This window comes from Monodelphis domestica, chromosome 6 (genome assembly GCF_027887165.1).
Source record: "Monodelphis domestica isolate mMonDom1 chromosome 6, mMonDom1.pri, whole genome shotgun sequence".
NCBI lineage: Eukaryota > Metazoa > Chordata > Mammalia > Didelphimorphia > Didelphidae > Monodelphis > Monodelphis domestica.
Genome location: NC_077232.1, coordinates 215,426,799 through 215,443,103, shown reverse-complemented (window position 1 = coordinate 215,443,103; position 16,305 = coordinate 215,426,799). Strand labels below are relative to the sequence as shown.

The window sequence follows — 16,305 nt, the reverse complement described above, 5'->3', positions numbered from 1 at the left end:
GAGTTTGCGGCCACAGGGTTTTGTAGACAGCCTGAGCTTATTTGTGCAAATTTTGAGCCAAGATACAGATAATATAAAATTTAAAAACAGCAAATTAATTAAATACATAGATGATCTACTCTTGGCTTTAACAGATGCAGAAGCATGTCAGGAAGATAGTAAACACCTTCTTTTGGAATTGCACAAAAGAGGATATAAGATCTCAAAGGATAAGGTTCAATGGTGCCTCCCTAAAGTAGAATATTTGGGGTTTATTCTGACTGTGGGTGCCTGCTTTATTTCTCCCAAATGAATTGAGAATATTCAAAATTTAAATGCTCCTACCACTAAGAAACAGTTGAGAACAATTTTGGGAGCAACAGGGTTTTGTAGACAATGGATTCCTTGATATGGGGAAATTACTAAACCCCTTATAGCACTAACAAGGAATTCAGTCCCTGAACCCCTCAAATTAGAACCAGAACACCTGTCAGCTCTATCAGATCTAAAAAAGGCTATCCTGTCTGCCCTTACTCTAGGAATCCCAGATTACAACAAGCTGACTTGGGTATTTTGTTATTTGGGATTTCCCTTGGCAACCACTTAAATTTAGATTTTTTTCAGTCTCAACCATAATTCCACCCTTTACAAATGAAAATCTAATTCGATGAAGTTACATAAAAAGTCCATGATCAGAAGAGGAGGTGGACAGATCATTTAATAAGAATGAGATAAATAGGATATTAACTACCCTACTAGCCATGACATTTTTAAAGACTTAAAAGAAAGATCTTAGATTTTAGATGAACAGTCTTTACAGGATATATGGGAGGATATAGACAAGATCCTCTAGGGATAAAAAGTACAGATATGTTAAAATCTGCACCATAGGAGTGTGTGGTACAAAGATGAGATAAAATAAATTAATTGCATTATTGAAAACTATGATTTGAGGAACTTCCATGAAATTACTATTCTGATAGCTTTTTATGACCAGTAGGCATAGGTCATCAGAAAAGACAAGCTCTGCCAAGCCTTATCAAACAGGAAATATTTTGCATATGAATATAATAAAAGATTGAATATCTGTTAACCTTGTACCAACCCAGTCATATTTACAGGATGCCAACAGATGAAATTTAGTCACTGTCAAATTATTTTGGGGGGAGGTTACAACTCTTCATGCTTAATGCTTAATATGAAGAGGGAGTTTACTCTGCATTGATAGAAATAATAGTAAAAAAACATTTAAATAACAGATTCTTGAAATAATGTAATTTATTTAATGATAAATATCTAGAAAGTGTCTCAAAAGTCTTGGCATGTGTTAAAGCTTTTAACATTCAAACTCATATAAGTAAATTTATATAATTTGTAATAAAATATTTTATAATTGTTTAAAAAAGAAACCATTTATGTATTTTTGTGTCCAATGGAGATTTTTGAAAATTTATGTGTGTTATGTTATATTTATGTTTTTATATAAACTTTGGTTATAGAATATTTAAGTAATCCTAGTATTATAGAGACAATGTAGAACCCACATATGATTCTATAATAACTTGAGGAATATACTTATTATTTTAGCATAACAGAAAATTTATTGAATGTGCATGTGTTAATTGTTTATAATTTATTATATTAATTATATTTAATTATCACATCTATTATTTTCCATATTCATTGAAACCTCATTATGAGAACATATGAGAACCTTAAGTACATTATTGCACTTTTCCTTAAGGAACTTCTTAACATTCAGAAATATGCGTTTATTTTCTCCTTCAGTCTAAATATTTGTGCTTTATCCTTTGAAAAAGTCCTTAGTTAATGTCTTAGAAGATAGACATGACCTTAGCTACTCTGTTGAATTTCTTTTCTTCCACAGTGTGAAAAAGTTGCATGAAAAGCAATAGTCATGAAATCTGTGTCAAGGAAGCTCATCCCCTCCCCTTCCTAAGTAACTTTACCTGTCTATCAAACATTCCTGACATACCGCAGTTGCGCCAGGGTTGCCTCAGTGTATGTTCTGTACATCAATAAAAGTTAAGGTTTGGGGCAGAATCAGGGAGACCAGCGAGAAGACCATGACAGAATGATGAGGAGAAGAGACAGTCCAGGAGGTGGGGGGGAATGAGGAAGAGACTGGCAGGCTAGACAGCACGCGGTCAGGTTACTTAGGAATGATTGTCTACCCTTCCTAATAAACTTTATAAAATATATATCTCTGGGTAGAAGAAATATTATTTTTTTATTATTACAGTTGGCAGCCACATGGGTCTAATACTAACCCTTAATATTCTTCTGGGAGAGTTTTTGAGTTAGGTAAAGCTTAGGTAAGATAGAAGCTGCTTCAGTTAGATAGCCTGGCTGGATATACAAAAGGGAGAGAGGGAACAGGCTGCTGTTTTTGCCAGATCAGATCACATTGGATTGGTGAGAAAAACTCCATCCCTGGTGGCATTCCCCCCCTAGTCCCCAAAGCACGCCATTTTTTTTTTCAGCTTGAATAGGGGTGAAGGGGCCTTTTTGCCCATAGGGAATTGGGTAGGTTTTAGGACAGAACAGAAACTCCTGCTCTTTTATTTTCCACAGCAGGAAAGGTCCTAGAGTTCCTCTTTTCAGCCTAGTGCAGTGCAGAGCAGGGGGACCCTTTGAATGGATCTTAGGGGTGCTTCCAGGATGTGGAATAGAGGTAGGTGCTCCCTGGGGCAGTCCTATAATAGAACCAGGGATCCAGTCAGGGGACGGCTGCTTTATATTAGAGGGCAGAATCCCATGGGCACAAAAAATGCAGACTCCTGTTTCTTCCCATTGCCTACCCTTCCTAATAAACTTTATAAAATATATATTTCTGGGTAAAAGAAATATTATTATATTTTAATTATTACAAATCTTTGTATCATTTGATTCTACAATATTAGAAAAAAGAAATGAGAATATAGAAACCACTATTTTATTGAGGTTGAGAACATAAAGAAACTACAGATGAATAAAAGGGTAGTCTATAAGTTTAATTAGAAGAATGAATAGAAGTAGAAATGCAGCATATAACTTTTTTCCAAAAATATTGGTTATTCTTCTTTGCAGTATATATAATGAACATAAATAAAGGAATCATTACAAAGATACTTGTTCTTTAGACACCACAATCTAGTGGCTAACCTCCTTCACCTACTGATGATTGCCTCCTGATACTTGCTCAGCCCAATAAAGGCAATCTTTATTCTCCTCCCAGATGTGTTCCTGATATTCTGGACTTCAAAATAATGTCTGAACTGCTCTCTCATTGTGGAATGTCCCTCAATGTCGACAGCTTCCTCACTTTGGTAAATCCAGTCACTCCCACATCCTTGTGCTAGAATATCCCTCTGACAGATTAACACCCTTTTCCCATTGGTGAGTTGCTTCTGGGGCCTCCATTTGGTGAAGGGACCCAGATCAGTTGACATTTATTTCTTGATCAGGTCTGCTTCTGATTTGTTGGACTTAAAAATTCACCTTCAACCTTACCCTTACCCCAAATCACAATACAAATACACACATTTTCACCATTAGAATTAAAACTCCTTAAAGGTAGACACTGACTTTCTTTGTGCTTGTATTTTTATTTATAATACTTAACAATATTCCTGCCTTGATATAAGCACTTAATAAATATTTGTTTACTTGCTGTACCTTACAAAGGGTAAAGGATTAGACAAACTGGCCAAAATATCATCAACAATAATACAATGTTTGGAAATATAGTTTGGGATTAAGAATTGAAAGTTTGCTAATATTTGTTATTGCCTCCCAAATCTATATAAAAATAATTTTTAAGGAGAAAGTTGGAAGGTGTGAGAAAGGGGAACATTATAAAAAATAAAACTGACTTTCTTAATACAGGAAATGAATGGGTACTGACATGGAAGTCCTTTTGGAAGTAATATACTTTGTATAAGATCTTTAACTCAGAGTAAAGATAAAAATCAACAGAAAACTAGATGAACTCATAAAGAGAAAACATTATATGCAATTCCAACTCTAATTTTTAGAAATTGTAGCTCTGAAAAATTGCAAATACTTAAAAGTAAAGTAATTAATCATTAGTTTTTCTTAGAAATTTGATTAAAGTAAAAATGTGGAAAAATTATGTCAAAAGTTTACTCTCTGTCAACTGTAAACATTTGATCATTGACATATGGAGAAACATGGCAACCCAAGGACAATAAAGGTTTAGGATACAAAGTCATTTGTAAAACAACTTGGAAAATGGTGAAAGATTATAAAGAGCACAAAGCAAGACTAGCAATGAAAGGGAAAATGACTCTATTAAGAAATGCAAATAAGCCAGATGATACAAAGAACAATAAATTGGAAGGAGAATAGTTACTGGATATAGCAGTTTTGCCAATATTCATATAGTATTCTATTATCGATGATAGTGAAACCACATTTCAACTCTCATACCTCTTTATATGACTTCAAATATGAAAGTAGAAGTTACATGTAAGAATATCAATATTGGAAAAGCCAATGAACCTGTCCAATTATGCCAAGATGAAATTGTTCTTCAGAAGACATATTCAGTCACTAAAAAATTCCTCTTCCAGATGCCACAAGGAAAAAAGTACTCCAACTGAATTGTGGAATGCTTTCTCACTTACATATTCAAGTGACTGTGATCACTTCTTTTCAGGAGGTATAAATATTCCAAAAAATAAAGAAAATTGCAATGCATTCATGTAATGCATCCAATCATTGGATATCTCAGTATGACCCTTATCCACATGCTCCTATAAGTAGGCAAAAACAGCATGATTAGACTTTTCTTACTTCCAACAACAGAAACATACTAGGCCCAAAGTAAATACTTAATAAATACTTGTTGATTCACTGCCTTTCCAGATCTAAGTCTCTCATCCTATTATCCTTGTGATAGTAAAAGACTCTGGAAAAGGCCTAACATTCTTGAGTTCATCATCCAAGGAGGAAGTATGGAAATAGGTAGAATAGAAATTCACAGTATGAGAGGATATTGGGTAGGAGGGCTTAAAGAAAATAAATTTGCATAGGTCCACATGAATTAGGAACCCACCAAAATGATCATAATTTGCCTATAATTTTATTATATGTGTAAAGTTTAATCCTGTTGTCCGTTTTCATTGAAATGCTTTTGATCCAATTTTTATAATAATATTTTATGAGATTGCAGCTACTACTTGATTTATTTTTCTTGTGGAGAGGGAGTGAGTATATGTCAGGCATCATGTAATTTTGGTTAAAAAATACCAAACCAAAAAAAAAAATAAAAAGAACAAACATGATGTATGATAGCTCAAAAGTTTCCATTATTAAAAATTAAGTAAATTGGACTTCCGGGTAAACATGGCTGCAATCTAGACACGACTCACTTCCCCTCCCCGGCACCGAATGAAATAGACTACCTCAAAAGTGCATAAAAATCACCTTTGGAAGAACGGAGGGACTCCCCAGTACCCCACAGAAATGAAGGTACATGGGGTTTGAACATTTCCACACTATAAAGAAGAGGAAAAGCTCACACAAAAACTTGAACTGAGCAGCCCCTCTTCCCCCCCCCCCCCCCACCAAACCAAAGTAAGCTATCAGAGCGCTCACTGGGACAGCTTGTGTGTGAGGAGCTTCTCTGTCTGGAGGGGTACACCAGGGTCTTTGGGATCTAAAGACTGCAAGGAAACGACCTCTCAGGGCGGTTTCATGGGAAAATCCTGCACTGAGCAAAGGGGCGGCCGCGCTGAGAGGCTGTGCTGAGCAAAGGAGAGACCATGCTGAGAGGGTGCGCTGAGCAAAAGGGCAACCATGCTGAGAGGCTGTGCTGAGCAAAGGGGTGGCCGCGCTGAGCACAGGGGCCTGAGCTCTAAGAAACCTCGGAGGTTGGGAAGAACTAGTCTGAGGCAACCTAAATTCAGAGAAAACATGCCCATATCACCCAGACCCCAGACCAAAAAAAGAAACTGGAATACAATCACCAAAGGGATGGCTTATATGTCCCAAAATCAAGCCTCCAAGAAGAAAGGGGGGAAAAGTGACTATTGAAAACTTTTATGGAGGGAGTACCCAAGGAAAAGAAGAGAATGAGGATGAACTCCAAATAAAATCAGAACATGCCTCCCAAAATGGAAACTATCCACAAGCTCTGGAAGATCTCAAACTGGAGCTTACCCAAAAGATGGAAACCTTTTGGAAAAAAAAATGGGAGAAAGAGATCAGCAGTCTGATAGACAAGACTTCACAATGGGAAAAGGAGCTGGAAGCATCTAATAGAAGGGCAGACAAAGCTGAAAAGCAAAACTAGTCCCTAACGACCAGAATTAAGCAACTGGAAGACAGCAAGCATGCCCAAAAGATGGAAACCTTTTGGAAAGAAAAATGGGAGAAGGAGATCAGCAGTCTTATAGACAAGACTTCACAATTGGAGAAAGAGCTAGAAGCATCTAATAGAAGGGCAGACAAAGCTGAAAAGCAAAACCAGTCCTTAATGACCAGAATTAAGCAAATGGAAGACAGTGAGATTACAAAACAGCAAGAATCAATAAAGCAAAGCCAAAAAATTAATGAATTAGAAGAAAACATGAAATATCTCACTGAAAAGGTCACAGACTTGGAAAACAGAGGAAGAAGAGACAACCTCAGAATTATTGGTCTCCCCAAAAAAACAGAGATAAAAAAAAAAACCCGGATGCTATTCTACAGGAGATTATAGAAGAAAATTGCCCACATGTTCTGGAGCAAGGGGGCAAAATAGAAATAGAAAGTGTTCATAGAACACCCTCTATGCTAAATCCCCAAAAGACAACCACTAGGAATGTAATCGCCAAATTCAAGAGCTTCCAAGAAAAGGAGAAAATCCTACAAGAAGCCAAGAAGAGGAGCTTCAGATATAGGGGAGATCCGATAAGGATCACACAGGACATAGCGGCTAACACACTAAGAGACAGCAAAGCATGGAACATGATATTTGGAAAGGCAAGAGAGCTGGGTCTCCAACCAAGAATCAACTACCCAGCAAAACTGGCTATATACTTCCAGGAGAAAGTATGGGCATACAACAAAATAGAAGATTTCCAAGCATTTGCTAAGGAAAGACCAGAAATTAGTGGAAAATTTGACATCCAATCACAGAAAGCAAGAGAAACATGAAAAGGTAAATATGAAAGAAAGGGAAAAGGAGATAAATCTTTTTTTTAAGTCAAACTCTCTTCTATAAGGACTACATTTATATCAAATAATATATATTAATATGTGGGGAAAATGTATTGTTTAACTCTCAAAAATTGTATGCATCATAAGAGTAGTTAGAAGAATCATGCATAGGGAAAGATTGGGGCATCAAGAAGATTTGGTGAAAGGGGGGGGCAAAGAAAGAAAAAGGGAGGGGGGAATCGTCAATAATACTAACATTTACTTCAAGAAATAGGGGGGGACTAAATAGAATAATCTTTCCCATACAAAGATACACATGGGAAATGGAGGGGAAGAACTCTCATATGAGAAGGAGAAGAAGAGAGTGTGAAGTAGAATAACTTAAACCTTACACTCAGTGAAATCAAATTTGAGAGGGAAGAACATCTAGATCCAGTGGGATCCTGAATTCTATCTTATCCAACAAGGTAAGAAAGAAAGGAAAATCAATGAGGGGGAGGGGGGAAGGGAGTATAAAAAGGGAGGGAAGGAGAGGGGGGAGGGGAAGGGAGGATAAAAAGGGAGGGGCTAGAAAGGGAAGCATATCAGGGGAGGAGACTAGGGGGACTGACCTAAAGTAAATCACTGGTTCAAAAGGATATAGCCAAAGAAGAAAGGTCAGAACTAGGGGAAGTTATCAAAATGCCAGGGAATCCACAAATGACAATCATAACTTTGAACGTGAATGGGATGAACTCACCCATAAAACGTAGACAAATAGCAGATTGGATTAGAACCCAAAACCCTACCATTTGTTGTCTTCAAGAAACACATATGAGGCGGGTTGATACTCACAAGGTTAGAATTAAAGGATGGAGTAAGACCTTTTGGGCCTCAACTGATAGAAAGAAGGTAGGAGTTGCAATCATGATATCGGACAAAGCCAAAGCAAAAAAAGACTTGATCAAAAGAGATAGGGAAGGTAAATATATTCTGTTAAAAGGGAGTATAGACAATGAGGAAATATCACTAATCAACATGTATGCACCAAATGGTATAGCATCCAAATTTTTAATGGAGAAACTAGGAGAATTGAAGGAGGAAATAGACAGTAAAACCATATTAGTGGGAGACTTGAACCAACCACTATCAAATTTAGATAAATCAAACCAAAAAATATATAAGAAAGAGTTAAAGAGGTAAATGAAATCTTAGAAAAATTAGAGTTAATAGACATATGGAGAAAAATAAATAGGGACAAAAAGGAATACACCTTATTCTCAGCACCACATGGCACATTCACAAAAATAGATCATACACTAGGTCACAGAAACATGGCATACAAAAGCAGAAAAGCAGAAAAGCAGAAATAATAAATGCAAACTTTTCAGATCATAAAGCAATAAAAATATTGATCAGAAAGGGTACATGGAGAGCCAAATCAAAAATTAATTGGAAATTAAATAATATGATACTCCAAAATGGGTTAGTTAGAGAAGAAATCATAGAAACAATTAATAATTTCATTAAGGAAAATGACAATGGTCAGACATCCTTTCAAACCTTATGGGATGCAGCCAAGGCAGTACTTAGAGGAAAATTCATATCCATGAGTGCATATATTAACAAATTAGGGAGGGCAGAGATCAATGAATTGGAAATGCAAATCAAAAAAATTGAGAACTAACAAATTAAAAACCCCCAGAAGAAAACCAAACTAGAGATCCTAAAAATTAAGGGAGAAATTAATAAAATTGAAAGTGATAGAACTATTCAGCTAATAAACAAGACTAGAAGCTGGTACTTTGAAAAAACAGACAAAATAGACAAAGTACTGGTCAATCTAATTTAAAAAAGGAAAGAAGAAAGGCAAATTAACAGCATCAGGGATGAAAAGGGGGACTCCACCAACAACGAAGAGGAAATTAAGGCAATCATTAAAAACTACTTTGCCCAACTATATGGCAATAAATATACCAACCTAGGTGATATGGATGAATGTCTACAAAAATATAAATTGCCTAGACTAACAGAAGAAGAAATAGATTTCTTAAATAATCCCATATCAGAAACAGAAATCCAACAGGTCATCAAAGAAATTCCTAAGAAAAAATCCCAGGGCCTGATGGATTCACCAGTGAATTCTATCAAATATTCAAAGAACAACTAACCCCAATACTATACAAACTATTTAACATAATAAGCAAAGAAGGAGTTCTACCAAACTCCTTTTATGACACAAACATGATTCTGATCCCAAAGACAGGCAGGTCAAAAACAGAGAAAGAAAATGATAGACCAATCTCCCTAATGAATATAGATGCAAAATTCTTAAATAGGATACTAGCAAAAAGACTCCAGCAAGTGATCAGAAGGATCATTCACCATGATCAAGTAGGATTTATACCAGGGGTGCAGGACTGGTTCAATATTAGGAAAACCATCCACATAATTGACCACATCAACAAGCAAACCAACAAGAACCACATGATTATCTCAATAGACGCAGAAAAAGCCTTTGATAAAATATAACACCCATTCCTATTAAAAACACTAGAAAGCATAGGAATAGAAGGGTCGTTCCTAAAAATAATAAACAGTATATATCTAAAACCATCAACTAATATCATCTGCAATGGGGATAAACTAGATGCATTCCCATTAAGATCAGGAGTGAAACAAGGATGCCCATTATCACCTCTATTATTTGACATTCTACTAGAAACACTAGCAGTAGCAATTAGAGAAGAAAAAGAAATTGAAGGCATTAAAATTGGCAATGAGGAGAGCAAGTTATCACTCTTTGCGGATGACATGATGGTCTACTTAAAGAATCCTAGAGATTTATCCAAAAAGCTAATCAAAATAATCAATAACGTTAGTAAAGTTTCAGGATACAAAATAAACCCACATAAGTCATCAGCATTTCTATATATTTCCAACACAGCTCAGTAGCAATAACTAAAAAGAGAATTCCCATTCAAAATCACCTTAGACAAAATAAAATATTTAGGAATCTATCTCCTGAGACAAACACAGGAACTTTATGAACACAATTACAAAACACTCTCCACACAACTAAAACTAGACTTGAGCAATTGGAAAAAACATTAACTGCTCATGGGTAGGATGAGCCAATATAATAAAAATGACCATCCTACCCAAACTCATCTATCTATTTAGTGCCATACCCATGGAACTTCCAAAAAATTTTTTTACTGATCTAGAAAAAACCATAACAAAGTTCATTTGGAAGAACAAAGGATCAAGGATATCCAGGGAAATAATGAAAAAGAATACAAAGGAAGGGGGCCTTGCAGTCCCAGATCTCAGACTATATTACAAAGCAGTGGTCATCAAAACAATTTGGTACTGGCTAAGAGACAGAAAGGAGGATCAGTGGAATAGACTTGGGGTAAGTGACCCCTGCAAGACAGTATACGACAAACCTAAAGATCCCAGCTTTGGGGACAAAAATCCACTATTTCATAAAAACTGCTGGGAAAATTGGAGGACAGTGTGGGAAAAATTAGGCTTAGATCAACACCTCACACCCTACTCCAAAATAAATTCAAAATGGGTGAATGACTTGAACATAAAGAAGGAAACTATAAGAAAATTAGGCGAACACAGAATAGTATACATGTCAGACCTTTGGGAAGGGAGAGGCTTTAAGACCAAGCAAGACAGAAAGAGTCACAAAATGCAAAATAAATAATCTGGAGTACATCAAATTAAAAATTTTTTGTACAAACAAAACCAATGTAACTAAAATCAGAAGGAAAGCAACAAATTGGGAAACAATCTTCATAAAAACCTCTGACAAAGGTTTAATTACTCAAATTTACAAAGAGCTACATCAATTGTACAAAAAATCAAGCCATTCTCTAATTGATAAATGGGCAAGGGACATGAACAGGCAGTTCTCAGCCAAATAAATCAAAACTATTAATAAGCACATGAAGAAGTGTTCTACATCTCTTATAATCAGAGAGATGCAAATCAAAACAACTCTGAGGTATCACCTCACACCTAGCAGATTGGCTAACATGACAGCTATGGAAAGTCATGAATGCTGGAGGGGATGTGGCAAAGTAGGGACATTAATTCATTACTGGTGGAGTTGTGAATTGATCCAACCATTCTGGAGAGCAATTTGGAACTAGCCCAAAGGGTGATAAAAGACTGTCTGCCCTTTGATCCAGCTATAGCACTGCTGGGTTTATACCCCAAAGAGACAATAAGTAAAAAGACTTGTTCAAGAATATTCAAAGCTGTGCTCTTTGTGGTGGCCAAAAATTGGAAAATGAGGGGATGCCCTTCAATTGGGGAATGTCTGAACAAATTGTAGTATCTGTTGGTGATAGAATACTATTGTGCTAAAAGGAATAATAAAGTAGAGGAATTCCATGGAAACTGGAACAACCTCCAGGAAGTGATACAGAGGGAAAGGAACAGAACCAGGAAATCATTATACACAGAGACTGATACACTGTGGTACAATCGAAGGTAATGGACTTCTCCATTAAGGACATTGTCCCTGAACAATCTGCAGGGATCTAAAAAACACTATCTACAAGCAGAGGATAAACTATGGGAGCAAAAACACCGAGGAAAAGCAACTTCTTGACTACAGGGGGAAGGGGATACGACTGAGGAGAGACTCTAAATGAGCACTCTAATGCAAATACCAACAACATGGAAATGGGTTCGAACCAAGAACACATGTGATACCCAGTGAATCGTGCATCGGCTATGGGAGAGGTGGTGGGAAGGGGAAAGAGGGGAGGAAAATAAAATGATCTTTGTTTCCAATGAATAATGTTTGGAAATGACCAAATAAAATAATGTTTAAAGTGAAAAAAAAATTAAGTAAATTAAGTAAGTGAAAGGAAGCAAATAGTAGAAGGTTGTAACACCCAGGACCTGGGCAGAGGTCCTTCTAATATAGCTTAAAGACTCAACTGATTAGTTGTTATAGATTAGAGCATAATTTAGGAATCAAATTTATTCTTCAGAAAAAGGAAGACAAACTAGGAAATGTATCCAAAGATATAAAAGCTCATATTTGCTTGTAAGGAGAGAAGCTGATCAAAAATAAATGAGAAAAAAAGTAGTGACATAATGTTTAAAATACATAGATTTTTTTCCTGTCATAACTATATTTTGTTTAAGTAGCTTGTGAGCCACTGTCTGCTCCATTTTCTCTCAACTTAAAAACATACACATATACAAGCACAAACACAGTAACATATTTTTCTTATCCTCAGAAGATCTTGAATAAACTGAGTTAAGATAAATACAACAAAAGGAGAAATTAAAAAATTACTTAAATGATTTCTATTAACCAAAATAGAGTAAATTCCTTGGATTAAAAATAGAAAATATAACTCAGTCCTTGATCTCAATGAGCTCATACTTTAGTTAAAAGAAAGAACTCATAAAGAAGTGTTGAGACACAGAGCAGATGCATAGACCCAGGAATTAATTTGGCAAATTGGGGCATCTGCCTAAGAGGGCAGGAATTAATAACATTGGGAAAGGGCTAGTAAACCTAAGCATCAGAAAAGAGCAAGGATTCTAGGGACAATGGTGAAGATGGGGGAGGAGTATTAATATTCTACAAAGAGAGGGGGGAAAATAAGCAGGAAGGCAGCAAGTGTAGTCTGACAACTTAGGATAAGATCTAATGAACAGACTTCCTCATTGCCACATCATCTGGGGCCCTCCAAGTATACCTACATTGGCCCAGAATAAAGGTAATGGGATATATAGTAATACATAGTCAGCTGTATCTACATATAGATATACATACACATATGTGAAAGATATGTGCTTGGACACTAGGTAATTCTGAGCCATAAATGAAGATCAGTCATCTCTATCCTTTAGTCATTTCAGTCAAGTCCAACTCTTCATGACCCCTAAATTTAGGTTTTCTTGGTAAAGACATTCTTCTGGTTTCTAATTCCTTATGCAGATCACTTTACAGATAAGAAACTGAAGTAATCAAGGTTAAATGACTTGCCCACTTTTCTTTGCTTAATATCTGACATTTTATAAACTGTCCTCTATAGTGAAAGTTCATAAAACATTCCCCTGGCTTTTTTTTTTTATCGTAGATCATTTTGGCTGTCTGATGAAATCAACCATTCTATTCTCGTAAAAAAGAATAAGATTTTAATTGCATAAATTACACCAGAATGCACAGGAAATCTCAGGTTAGTGAAAATTAAGATTTTGTTTGTTTTTTTCTCTTCCAAGTTCATGGATACCCTGAAATCTATCCATGGGAAACTCATGAAATTAACTTTAAGGACTCTACTCACTTTATTTGTAGATATGTTTTAAAGAATTGTTGAATAACATAAAAATTAAGTAAAAGTGAAATAACAGAGCAAAGCTAATAACTTTTCAAGACTGGACATAAACCTAGGTCTTCCTGATTCTAAATGTAATAAATGCATAAATACTTAGACATGGTTTACACATAAATGTATATACATTATATATTAGAGTCAGAATATTTGTTCAATGGATATTTAGCTACCTGAAGGAGCTCATGATAATAGTGGCTCCTCATGCAGTACAATAGCCCTGAACATTATTATGCATTTTATTAATTCAAAGCCAGAGACACTAGTATAATTATAGTTTTCCATACAGGATAATTGTAGCTACTTAGTGTAAACTGTAACCCCAAATATGTCTCTGGGGATGTCAATTTATTTTCTTGAGAAGATTCAAAGTTTTTTTTTTTTAATTTTTCAAGCATAGATTTATTTTTTTTTGTTTTTTTTTGTTTTTTTTAAACATTATTTTATTTGGTCGTTTTCATACATTATTCACTGGAAACAAAGATCGTTTTCTTTTCCTCCCCTCCCCTTCCCCTTCCCCCCCTCCCCCCTCCCCCCCCCCCCCCCCCCCCCCGCCTTTCCCTCTCCCATAGCCGACGCATGATTCCACTGGTTATCACATGTGTTCTTGACTCGAACCCATTTCCCTGTTGTTGTAATTTGCATTATAGTGTTCATTTAGAGTCTCTCCTCAGTCTTATCTCCTCCAACCCTGTAGTCAAGCAGTTGCTTTTCATCGGTGTTTTTACTCCCACAGTTTATCCTCTGCTTGTGGGTAGTATTTTTTTTTAGATCCCTGCAGATTGTTCAGGGAAATTGCATTGATACTAATGGAGAAGTCCATCACCTTCCATTGTACCACAATGTATCAGTCTCTGTGTATAATGTTTTCCTGGTTCTACTCCTTTCGCTCTGCATCACTTCCTGGAGGTTGTTCCAGTCTCCATGGAATTCCTCCACTTTATTGTTCCTTTTAGCACAATAGTATTCCATCACCAACAATTTGGTACTGGCTAAGAGACAGAAAGGAGGATCAGTGGAATAGACTGGGGGCAAGCAACCTCAGCAAGACAGTATATGACAAACCCAAAGATCCCAGCTTTTGGGACAAAAATCCACTATTTCATAAAAACTGCTGGGAAAATTGGAGGACAGTATGGGAAAGATTAGGCTTAGATCAACACCTCACACCCTACACCAAGATAAATTCAAAATGGATGAATGACTTGAACATAAAGAAGGAAACTATAAGAAAATTAGGCGAACACAGAATAGCATACATGTCAGACCTTTGGGAAGGGAAATACTTCAAAACCAAGCAAGAATTAGAAAGAGTTACAAAATGCAAAATAAATAATCTGGATTACATCAAATTAAAAAGTTTTTGTACAAACAAAACCAATGTAACCAAAATCAGAAGGGTAGCAACAAATTGGGAAACAATCTTCATAAAAACCTCTGACAAAGGTTTAATTACTAAAATTTATAAAAAACTAAATCAATTGTACAAAAAATCAAGCCATTCTCCAATTGATAAATGGGCAAGGGACATGAACAGGCAATTCTCAGCCAAAGAAATCAAAACTATTAATAAGCACATGAAAAAGTGCTCTACATCTCTTATAATCAGAGAGATGCAAATCAAAACAACTCTGAGGTATCATCTCACACCTAGCAGATTGGCTAACATGACAGCTATGCAAAGTAATGAATGCTGGAGGGGATGTGGCAAAGTGGGGACATTAATTCATTACTGGTGGAGTTGTGAATTGATCCAACCATTCTGGAGGGCAATTTGGAACTATGTCCAAAGGGCGATAAAAGACTGTCTGCCCTTTGATCCAGCCATAGCACTGCTGGGCTTGTACCCCAAAGAGATAATGGACAAAAAGACTTGTACAAGAATATTCATAGCTGCGCTCTTTGTGGTGGCCAAAAATTGGAAAATGAGGGGATGCCCTTCAATTGGGGAATGGCTGAACAAATTGTGGTATATGTTGGTGATGCAAAGTTATTTTTTAAAGAAGAAAATGAGAAACTATGTTTAATATATATCACTGTTAATTCAACAATAATTACATACATACAATGTTATCCAAAAAAACAATGAATAGGCTTACAGATTTGAAGAAATGTTGAAGAGCTATAGTCAGCTTGGCAAGTAAGAGAAAAGCAAACAAGAAAGTACTAAAAAAGATAATAAAGGGATATTGGCATTAAAATCATAGTCAATTGACAGTTCATATATATATATATATATATGGTATTAAAATGTTATAATTTATCAGATGCTATACTGAGATACTATGGGGAATAATATTGTAGGAATATCTTTTATCTGATTACTCAAGTGGAGTTGCCCAAGGAAAAGATTATTAAGAGGAAGATTTAGTTCCCTACACCTTTTCAGCAGCACATGGTACATTCACAAAGATTGACCATGTAGTAGGACATAAAAACATGCAAACAAATGCAGTAAAGCAGAAATAATAAATGCAACCTTTTCAGATCATAATGCAATAAAATAATAATTAGTGAGGGCTTATTTTGATCCTTCTATCCATGATTATGCTCTTAAAACCATTCTTCATTTGATAAGAAATTAAAAGATAAAAAAAAAAACTTCTCTAATGTGTGGATAGAATTTTGTTCCCTGGGACTCTCTCTCCCAGCATCCCATTTAGGTATCCACCTTACTTAATAACATAGGGAAGATATAAGTTTTGTGTAGCTCCACCCTCCCTCTCTCCTCCTGAAAATGGGCTGTGGAGGCTAGAGTGAGACATTGGCAGGAAAGTTTACCCACCATTTTTTTACTCAAGCT

At 35.9% G+C, this 16,305-nt stretch overlaps 1 protein-coding gene across 2 annotated transcripts in view; it reads right to left on the bottom strand.

Moving 5' to 3' along the window:
* GALNTL6 (polypeptide N-acetylgalactosaminyltransferase like 6) overlaps window positions 1-16,305 on the bottom strand; it is a 1,644,699-nt gene that overhangs the window by 877,308 nt on the left and 751,086 nt on the right. The gene's annotated exons all lie outside the window — the stretch shown is intronic.